Here is an 8,162-nt window from a genome sequence, read left to right on the forward strand (position 1 = left end):
AATCTGTATAATACATAGTATGTTCAATTGATATTTTTCCTTGAAGACTGTGAACTACAGGATTAATTCTTGAGAAATATACACAGTACAGTATGTTTATGCCCTTGGCAAAGTAGCAGCTGCCTAATTCAAATTTCTCTTGGACAATAAAGCATATTGTATCAAAGAGTGCCTATGTTTCTCTCAGTGACTGCATAAACTTACACATCCTCACAAAATTCCCTCTGAGTTAATCCACACTAGAAGAGCTCAGAGATTCTCCTTTGGATTCCTTAGAAGGACATGACCCAAAATCAGGAAAGCATACTCTCCACAGTACTGGTGAGAGACTAAGTCTAAACAATATGAGCATTGCATTCCATGGCTGCCAATCACATTACTGACTGCCAGCCCTGCAGGGTTCAAGACTTGCTATTGCAAGATGACTCAAATGATTTTACTTGGATTGTTCCTGGTGGCAAATGTAGAATCCTTCATCCTTTCATGCTGAAACAATTAATTTATGTAATGGTGGACCAAACAAAAGATTTCTTCCTTTATCCTCTATAAAGGGATTAGAATACTGTCTTCTAAAGTAACTATTGTAAACACCTTTCTAAGCAATGGTCAACTGTTTATGTAAACATAGTCTTTTATTCTTCAACATGGCATATTCTCTGTCTTTAACAGACACTCAAGAAACTAAAGTATTTCTCACGTGTATGGGGCTCCAGAATTAAAGTCCTTTGTAGTTTAGGAGTAAGGACACCTCATCAGTACTCATGTAAGATGACCATCATTGAATGTGATCTCATAAGTAGAATAAATTAGTACTGCCATTATATGTACTTGAAAATCTAAACACTATCTAGAACATACCTGGACCATCATAAATGGAATGAAGTCCAGCCTAAAACCACTGAAGTAAACGTTCATGAAAGGAGAATTGAGAAGGAATATTTGTAGAACATCAATGTTTGATGACTCAAAATCACTGTAGTAAAATTACCTGCTAATAAAGCCTTTATGAATTTACAGTCAAAACTATCTTCTGTATAAATCAGGAAAGCATGTGGATGGAGAAATGAATACATGGGGTACCACTTACTTTCACTTCAAGTGTAGTATGCAAAAAATCATGAAGTATTTATTTCAGCTTCCCAAATGTATTAATATGATTCGTCACCACAGAAGGATGTCTTCATCCTGAGGCGAAATAAAACATATCTAATTAAGAAGCCAAGTATCTACACATAGACACACACACACACACACACACACACACACACACACACACACACACACACACACACGGGCCAAAGAAATGTGATGCTGAATGCACTGGTAAGTCTGGTCATGGCAATCATTTTATACTGTTTATCTATAGCAAATTATCATTTGTACATGGTGAATGTAGTCTTGCTGTTTTGTTTCTGTGTGGTTGGTTTTGTTTACTGACACAGCAGTCACATATGTAACCCAGACTTGCCATTAGTACGTGATGTAGCACAGATGGGCCTCAAACTCATGATCCTACTGCCTCACCCTCACAAGTCCTTAAAGGACTATAGTCTGCTTCTGACTTGTATGTCAAATACATCCTTCATTCCTAAGTTAAACTTCCCTCTTTTGAGAATTTGGCTATCTTATTTTTCAAAGACAGGACCTTCCATGTCATATTTGTCTTTTAACTGTTACCTAACAATTAATCAATAAAGGAGATGGTAGAAGGAAATCTACCCAGTCATCTAATGTCAATTTCTTCCTATGTGTGGTCAATGAGAAGGCAGTTGGCTGCTTCATTTTGTATTGAAATTTTGTCCACCCTGAGGTAACCCAGGTTGTATGCATCACCTGATATCTATTCCCTGTAGATTTTCAAAGAACTTTACCCTGAAATTTTTGGTTTATGATTAATTTAATTGATTCATTTTGATACTTTAATCTATAAATTTTCATTTGCATATATTGATTCTATATCTCTAGAAAGTTCAGTTAAACCATACTAAAATCTCATGGTTTATATAATAAGCATCTGTAGCGACCGTCTACTCGACCAGCGAGAAAGAACGACCACCACACCAGGAGTCTTCTCAGATCACGCTTTATTGGAGAGCCTTTTAGTTGATGGGAGAGCTTGAGCGCGAGAGAGCGTGCACCCAAAACATGGCCGCTTATATAGGGAATAGGAACGCGGGTCGGTCTATTGTTGGTCGCCTGCCTTTCACCGTCACCAGGTGCCATGGGATTGGCTGGGGACTCTACCTGGCTCGCGCACGCGCAAAGCCCAGGCGGCCCGCCAAGCACCGTCTAATATGGGGTGGTTACCTCAAAGCTGCAAGGGAGTGGGCAGAGTCTCGCCCCGGCTCCCTACAAGCAACTGACAGTATTATGTTTCTTTGGAGAAACTTGAGCTCAACTAATGAGGCTAGATTTGGATGGACTTAATTCCATACTCTGGGAATGGCTCCGAAGAATTCTATTTAGCATTTCATCTTTTTTTGTGTGTGTGCATAAAACAGATGTATTACTTCATTCTTTTCTTATTAGATTATACTAGTAACTTGTCACCAGACAAGAAGTAAAAATATTAGAACAATGACAAAAATAAAACATTCCCACTCACATAACTGAAATCTTGTTAAGTGCAGAACTCCTAAGGTGGAGGAATAATGTTAAGTTTCTTGTATCCATTGAAATGAGAAAAAGAATGATATATTGAGGAATATAAAAATCAATGTGTATATACTCAACTGAGCGATGAAAATAAATTTGTTTTCAATAAATTTTACTGCTCTGGAGAATAGTAAAACAATAGTCACAGCAATTCAGCAAACAATACATGTTGTTTTTCTATTAATTAAGCCATATTTTATTCAACTTGGAAATGAAAAGGATAACTATACTTTTCAGGTAAAATGTCTAACCCATATCACATTTGTCAAAACTACAATGTCACAATTGTCAACCTGGAAGATAACATTGTAATCATAATCCATGGAATAAATCCATGGAACAAAAAATGCTCTTAGAGGTCAAACTTTGACAGGAGTGATTCTTGGTCATTACCTTAAAGGCATCATGCAATTGAGCTTCTTAAATGAAAATTCATTCAGAGAAATATTAGGACCAGTTGTAAAGTCTAAAAACCCACTGTGGGAAAGCTGAATCTTCTTTCATATGTTCTACTTATTAATTCTTGAGATTATGAGTCTATTTGCTTCTTATTTCCTAGTGATATCAGAACTTCAATAATATAATTATCCATCCCAGAGAATCTGTTCTTTAGTACAAAGCATAAGTCATTGGATAGCAGATATTAAATAAATAATATTTATTATGCTATTCTCTGAATTTTATTAATCTTAGCTGAATAGATGGAAAAATATTCAGACGCTGAATAGATGAAGATATATGTTTATATTTGGAGTCCACTTCCCATAGAGTATCTTCTTTGATAGCATCGAGGATGATCTATTCCTGCTTTTCAAACTTGAGTTCTTAGATATGCCATTGACTATAAACAAATGACCATAAGAGCTTATTAAACATACAAATTCCCTTTACCTGTTAACCAACTTTGGAACAGTGGTTTAACTCTCTTTGAATATGTCCCATTAGCAGTGGGGGAGGAAGGGAAGGGCAGGAATCCCTCAAAGGTGATTCTAAGGAACTGCTAACATTGACCTAAGTCTTGTTTGAAAATCAGTCAAATGTTTCAACCCATGCCTTGGAACCCTAGTGTTTCCACTGTCCCTTCCTGTAATTTTTTTATGGTATATGGCCCTATATTGAAATCTTTGATCCATTTAGAATTGATTCTGGTATAAGGTGCTATATAAGGATCTAGCTTCACTTTTCTGCATGTGTGTAGCCAATTCTGCAACCAACATTTGCTGAACAGGTTATATTTTCTTCCAACCTATATGTTTAGCTCCTTATCAAATAGTTAGTGGTTATAAGTCTGGCTATAAGGTTCATTTCTGGGTCTTATATTCTGTTCTAACAGTAGTCAGGCCTAATCTTGTGCCAGTACAAAGCTGCTTTTATTACTATGGCTTTGTAAGACTGGATACATAGAATTACATCAACTGAAGAGTTTCTGCATGGCAAAGGACATAGCTAGCAAGATAAATGAAAAGCCCACAGATTGGGGAAAGATTTTTAATAGCTATGTATCACACAAGGGCCTCATATCTAAAATATACTTAGAGCTCCAAAAATTAACTAACCCCCCAAAATGAGCCCTCAAAGAAACAACAACAATTAATAAATGGGCTGAAGACTTAAAAAGAAACTTCTCTGAAGAAGAATGGCCCGTAACCTGTGAAGAAACGTCAACATCCCTGGCCATAAAAGAAATGCAAATCACCTGGCACCAGTGGCTCAGGCCTGTAATCCTAGCTACTCAGGAGGCTGAGATCTGAGGTCTGTGGCCAGCCCAACAGGAAAATCCATGAAAATCTTATCTCCAATTAACCACTAGAAAACTGGAAGTGGCACTGTAGCTAAAGTGGTAGAACATTATTAACCTTGAGATGCAGAGCACAGAGACAGCGCCCAAGGCCAGAGTTCAAGCCCCAGGACTGACAACAGAAAATGAAAAAAGAAATGCAAATCAAAACAACATTGAGACTTCACCTCACTCCAGTTAGAATGGCCATTATGAAGAAAACTAACAATAACAGATGCTGGCAGGGATGTGGCCAAAGGGAATGCTACTACTCTGTTAGTGGGAATGTAAACTTGTTCAACTGCTCTGGAAAGCAGTATGGAGGTTCCTCAGAAGACTAAACATAGGGCTTCCCTATGACCCAGGAATTCCACTCCTGGGCATTTATCCAAATGACCACATACCGGTAAAGCCAGTAGCACAACCGTGTTCACTGCAACATTATTTACCATAGCTAAGAAGAGGAACCCATTCAAATGCTCCTCAGTAGATGAATGGATCAAGATGTGGTATATATGCACAATAGAGTTCCATGATTCTATCAGAAAAAAATGTCATGGCCCCATTCATAATGAAATGGAAAGACTTGGAAAAAATTTTTAAGTGAAGCAAGCCAAGTTCAAAGAAATGTAAGTTACATGGTTTCCCTCATTTATAATAACTAGAATATGTCTATAATATTCTTAGCAGGGGATCACAATAGCCCATTGCTAAGTGCATAAGATCATATATAATGAAGTTATCAAAATGAACACTAAGAATTAGAAACAAGAGATTCTTATTATGTCCTATCCGCAGTTATTTATATTTTTTTGTTTTAGTTTTCTATAATCTTGGTTTGTGTATACGTTTATCTGATCTGTGGAAGGGAAAGGGAATCCCAGGAACAGAAGGACAAAAGATGAACTAATGCAACACTGATACTCACTAGACACTATGTTGGGGGTGAAGGGAGTGGGGAGGGGGAAGTGGGAGAAAATGAGAGAGGATGTAGCTGTTTAAAAGAAATGTACTCAGGGCTGGGAAGGTGGCTCGGCGGTAGAGCGCTTACCTTGCATGCATGAGGCCCTGAGTTCGATTCCTCAGCACCACATAAGCAGAAAAAGAAAAAAGAAATGTACTCATTACTTATGTAACTGTAACCCATCTGTTTTATCACCTTTACTATATATATATATGTATATATATGGTATATGTGTGTTTGACAAATAGGATAGAAAGAAAGTAAATGATCACTATTTGTTGATAACATGATCCTCTATTTAAAAATTCTAAAGGCTTCAAACAAAAATTGCTTAGATCTGATTAAAAAAAACCCTTTAGGAAAGCAGCAGGATGCAAAATCATATACAAAAAACAGTAGTAGGTTTATGCAACAATAAATAGGCTTGGAAAAAATTCAGGAAAATAATTCTAATGCAAATACTACCCAACCAATAACAATCAAAGAAAAGGAATTTGACTAAGGTACAAAAATGTCTCTACATTGAAACATAAAAATTTTTAGCCGGACACTGGTGGCTCACACCTGTTATCCTAGCTACTCAGAAGGCTGAAATCTGAGGATCATGGTTCAAAGCCAACCAAGGCAGGAAAGTCTGTGAAACTCCAATAAACCACCAGAAAACTGGAAGTGGCGCTGTGGCTTAAATGGTAGAGTACTAGCCTTAAGCTGAAGAGCTGAGGGACAGCACCTAGGCCCAGAATTCAAGAACCACAACCTACCAAAGAAGAAGAAGAAGAAGAAAGAAAGAAATTGAAGAACACACAAGAAAATGGAGAAGACCTCCCATGTATATGGACAGGCATAATCAAATATCTTGAAAATGTTACTGTTGTGAAAATTTCTCTGGAAAGAAGCAAGAGGCACTTGGAGACTAGAAGAACTTGTGTTCATTCCACACAGAGGAATTAATACTCCATAGTCTGAATTAATACTCCATAGTCTGAGTTCTGATCCATAGGAGCACAATTCTTTTATAGCACTTGGGTTCCAATTCAGTTTCAGGTTGAGCACAGATGGTTTGAGTTTCCCCAACAGCTACAGTTTCTTGAAAATTACTTAATGCTTAAAGTTTACATTTGCTCAGAAATTCCATATGCTTGGGCTAATGCAAGATGAGCAAGTGGGTGACAGACACTAAAAGTCAAGGTAGCTCCTCGAGCTGTAACTAGTTCTGCTAATGGCAAGGTTGGGCTAGTTCTGAGAATGGTGAGAATGGCAAGTTTTCCTGATAACTACAACACCAAAACCTAGGTACATATTGAGCACAATCCGTTCAGAGGCATTTTTCTACAAAAAAACTGCACTGCACTGATAAGTGAATCCCAAAATGTGTATGAAAGAAATAAAGAGCTAACAGAGTCAAAACAATCTTGAGGAAAAAGAGCCATGTAAGAGTATGGCAATATATGATTTACACATATACTACCAAGCCAGAGTAACAGAGAAAACTGTGATGCTGTCACAAATACTGAAAAAATAAAATAGGCAAATATATTATAATATTCAACATCCATATGTGAAAATGGAACCTGGTACCTAAGGGTATGGTTTGGTTGTGTACGGGGAGAACAATAAAAGGGGTTTCATTGATCAAGATTCTTTGGACACATAAACTGACAAGTTTAATTGAAGCCCTTTGTTCAACTACTTAAAAATAATAAAAAGAATTTGGGCTTGGAAGGTGGCTCAGTGGTAGAGTGCTTGCCTTACATGCATGAAGTCCTGGGTTGGATTCCTCAGCACCAGCTAAGCAGAAAAAGCCAGAGGGGCACTGTGGCTCAAGTGGTAGAGTAGTAACTAGCCTTGAGCTGAAGAGCTGAGGGACAGTGCCCAGGCCCAGAATTCAAGCCCCACGACCAACAGAAAAAAAAATAAAGACTATGAAAATATATCTAGATAATTATTATTTGGCAAAGAAAGAAAGAAGGAAGAAGGAAAGGAAGGGGAGGAAGCAGGAGAGGAAGAAAGGAAAAGAAAATTAAGGAGAATGGGAAAATCAGAACATTTCATGTTCTTGTTGGGGAATCTAAACTAATACATATAAATTAGGAAATAACTTCAGTAAATAAAATCAGTACCTTATAGAATACAGGAAGTTTTCAAAAACCTGAAGCAAAAATCATGATGTGGGTCATCAGGTTCTGGTAGAAGGAATAAGCTCAAGAAATCTATTCAGACCACATGGCATTGTAGTTAGTAGCAGCAGCATACCCTATTCTTGAAATTGCTATGAAAGGATGTTTCTGTTCTTATCACAACACATTGAGTGTAAGAAGAAATGTTAACCCAATTTTCTATTTTTCAATAGTACTGTTGTAAGGAAGACCAGCAGGAAAGACCACACAGACACAGAGTATACAGCCAAAAGAAAGTCTTTATTGGCTGCCAGTACTACATTGGACAATCAAATGCCCAAAAAAGTACAGTGCCCAGGTTGCTCTCATGGCCCCTTTTAGGGCAGAAAATCCACCATCCTTTATTCGCTCATGGGAGGAAAGTAAATAGCAGTTCTTTTCTGCAGCTGCAAGCCAAGCATGAAGTTACAGAAGCTAAAACAATATTGCAAGCAAGCATGAGTGACCAGAACAATGTTGCAAGAAATCCTAAATGGGGCAACCAGACAGATACCATGGCATTTCCAAAACTACTACTATGACCATTTTTTATAATTTATTAGTGTGGTTGCTGTCTAGAAACATAAAGGAACAAAAGCTACATATATCT

The sequence above is a fragment of the Dipodomys merriami genome, unplaced genomic scaffold, assembly GCF_024711535.1.
Source record: "Dipodomys merriami isolate MVZ:Mamm:240054 unplaced genomic scaffold, mDipMer1.0.p SCAF_21, whole genome shotgun sequence".
NCBI lineage: Eukaryota > Metazoa > Chordata > Mammalia > Rodentia > Heteromyidae > Dipodomys > Dipodomys merriami.